Source organism: Belonocnema kinseyi, chromosome 5 (genome assembly GCF_010883055.1).
Source record: "Belonocnema kinseyi isolate 2016_QV_RU_SX_M_011 chromosome 5, B_treatae_v1, whole genome shotgun sequence".
Classification (NCBI taxonomy): Eukaryota; Metazoa; Arthropoda; class Insecta; order Hymenoptera; family Cynipidae; genus Belonocnema; species Belonocnema kinseyi.
The window spans coordinates 105,968,910-105,972,599 of NC_046661.1; positions in this window are offsets into that span (position 1 = coordinate 105,968,910).

A 3,690-nucleotide genomic window follows, 5' to 3' on the forward strand; every position below is an offset into this window, starting at 1 on the left:
GGATACTCTCCGAAGCAGATATAAACGTCTCATCCGGCAGACTTGGTCTTCCGAACTGTCGGCGAGAAACAAAGTATCTGCAACGAGTAGGCTGCTGCTACAGACGGACTTAACTTCAGTATCAGGGGTGAGAAAAATGCATCAAATCTGATCTACCTTGAGTACTCACTTGTGAAAGCCCAGATTAAGAAAGAAGAGGAGAAAAACTTCCGTGAACAGTTCCTCGATAAGAGGATGCACGGTATCTCCCACAGAAATGTGGTGGCTCAGTTAATATCGTGTGAGCTAATTTTTGATTTTCTTAAATCATTCGCCACATTTTGAGCCAAGGCATTCCCGATTATAACTACAGGACGTGCCATCCACACCCTAAGCATCTAGCACACATACGAGTACTATCTAGTCGTCCAACTGATGCGCGGACGACCTATATCCAAAGGCAAAAGCGGCACTAAGATTGCTTTATTACCATCTCTTTCACTCTTACGTCATTAACCTTAATATCGCTCCTCCAAATGCTCCTAGGAAAATAGAGTAAATTTTTGAGAATGAGAAATGCCGCACATACTGCAACTTTATATTCTCGACAATTGTTTCTGTTGCACACTCGAGGCCAGACATAGTTCTCCTTGACGTCGACATAGCTTTCCTTGGCACCAGCTGACAAAAACATCATAGCCAAAGAGAATGAAAAGAAAGAGACGTATAGGCACCACATTAGGTCTCTATATGGACGAAAAGCATCCCTGCTTGTCAACAATATGCTAAAACCCTTGCGGGAAAAATGCAGAAGGTGGTCGTACTTGGGTCGCACCACGTTCTTAGGGTGCACGAGACTTTTGCCGGATTGTTGTATTTATTCCGTCACAGACTGTAATCACCTATCTTACGGTTGTGAGTCGAGGGTATGGCTGAAATTTTACAGCGATTTTGCTGGGATCGGATGCAGTTCTTCAGATTAGCACCCGCTCCCAGAGAAATCTTGCGGTTTTCCTTATGACAAACTTTTAATAATATACATATATAATTTTTATAAGGGAATGTGACTGTAAATTGGCAATCACTGTTGTTTTGGCTATTTTAATACACTTATAATGCACTTTTTTACATTCATTAATTAATTTTCTCACGAAAACATTTGAAGGTCTGTTTAAAAGCTATCAGAAAGAAGAGAAATGAGATACCCCACATATTTAAAAGGTAGAAATGGTAACTTTTTCAAAGAGTCTAAAAACGTATTTTAAATTCATGAAGAGAATTCAGGAAAGAGGGAACGAACTTGGGGGTATTGTTATGCTATTTTTAAGTGAAAAAACCTAATTACAAAAAGATATCGTGTTTAAAAAAATAATAAAACAGATAACACCGAAGTTTACCACCGACGCAGTGATGCTTCAGTATTGTATCAACAAAAATAACTTTTGTATCATACCCGCGAGGATTCATTAATAAACAATCATAATTATAAACAAATAAAGAAAACAATTTTTGGCTTCAGCTATTGGTGACGAAAAGAATAGTCATTTCCCATGGAATTAGCTGCATAGAGCTCGTGAATGATACTCAGTTATCATATCTGCTCATATAATAACCATTCGCAAATGTTCAAACGATCTCAGTTAACAATTGCATTATTCGGCTATTTTTCGTCACACAAACTTCGTTCTTTGGATGTATAAAACTGTTAATGACTGATATTCGAATAACGTGAGGGGATTTGGATGAATAATAACAACTGCCATTGTTATAAACAATTTCATGAACAATTACTCATCTTTTCTATTCGTAATGGAATGAATAGCGTTTTCCACTTAGAATCAACTGAAGATCACTAATTGATGATACACATTTATTATTCTCGAACATCCGATAACAATTGTTGATTATTCAAACAAATGTAATAAACAAATACACAGTTTGCCCATTTTTCGATATTCTTACTTTGTTTTCAGAACTGGATTAACTGTGAATGACCAATTTTTTAAAGCCAAGTGCTATCGGCATGAACAATTTCATGAGAATATTATTAATATTAATTCCATACGCACATCAGACTTAATGTCTGTTTCAAAAGTAAAGCTTCTGCTTCTGGATGCAGTGGTCTTTCTTGCTTAACGAACTCACTTCTCAGACTTGATAAATAAAGATCATAACAGAATCGGAGATAATGCAATAAATCTGTGTTAGTGTCGATGCGACTTCTTTTCCTTTCATTATTCTCTCTGCATCTCTTGAAATCTTTATTTTTGGCTTCTTGAGCCTCTTCCGATAATTGTCCGATGGGAATAACAAAGGAGTCTATTATTTTGGCTCCATGGATCAACAATTTGTGTAGTAATGCAGGCATGAAATACCAATTGTATTCCTGAACGAGCAGGTTGGCCGTTTTAAGAGCATGTTCGTAGAATTTTTTGGTGTCAATGGCTCTAACAGATGCTACGACTTGTAAGACTATGTACATACTTTTCAGGATTTCTTCGTCAAAACCAGTGATTTCGGAAATAATATTATAATTTTTTAAAAATTTTCTGGCTGTATTCCCATCGTTGGAAGAACCAGCACCTTATTAAACTGAATTTTTCCGGTTAAGTATGAGCTTAAACTGGATTTTTTTGGACAAACTGTGTATTTAATCATTAGATTTGTTTGAAGAATCAACAATTGTTACCGCATGCTCGAAAATAATAAATGGGTGTCATCAATTAGTGATCTGCACTTGATTCTGGATGGAAAACCCTATTCATACCATGACAAGTAGAAAAGATGAGTAATTGTTTATGAAATTATTTATAACAATGGCAGTTGTTATAATTCATCCAAATCCCGTTACGTTATTCCAAGATCAGTCATTAAAAATTTAATACATTCAAAGAACGGAGTTTGTGTGACGAAAAATAGCCGAATAATGCAATTGTTAACTAAGATCGTTTGAACAATTGCTAATTGTTATTATATGAGCAGGTATGATAACTGAGTATCATTCACGAGATCTATGAAGTTAATTCCATGGAAAATGACTATTCTTTTCGTCACCTATAGCTGAAGCCAAAAATTGTTTTCTTTATTTGTCTATAATAATAATTGTTTATTCACGAATCCTCACGAGTATGAAACAAAAATTATTTTTGTTAATTAATTAATTAATTTTGTCAATAATGAAAACAATTCCAAATGGTCAGTCGACGACTTGGGTGAACCAGGTTGCGCCCCAGGTATCTTATTACGTATTCTACGAGAACTTTTTCAAAATTGATATTGTTTCAACAGCCAAAATTATTAAAAATTGTTTGTCAACGACCCGGGTGCACCAGGTCGAGCACCAGGTAGTATAATACGTAATCTATGAGAACTTTTTAAAAATTTAAATTTTGTGAATAATGAAAACAATTCCAAATGGTCAGTCGACGACTCGGGTTCACCAGGTCGCGCCCCAGGTATCTTATTACGTATTCTACGAGAACTTTTTCAAAATTGATATAGTTTCAACAGCCAAAATTATAAAAAATTGTTTATCGACGACCCGGGTGCACCAGGTCGAGCACCAGGTAGTATAATACGTAATCTATGAGAACTTTTTAAAAATTTAAGTTTTGTGAATAATGAAAACAATTCCAAATGGTCAGTCGACGACTCGGGTTCACCAGGTCGCGCCCCAGGTATCTTATTACGTATTCTACGAGAACTTTTTCA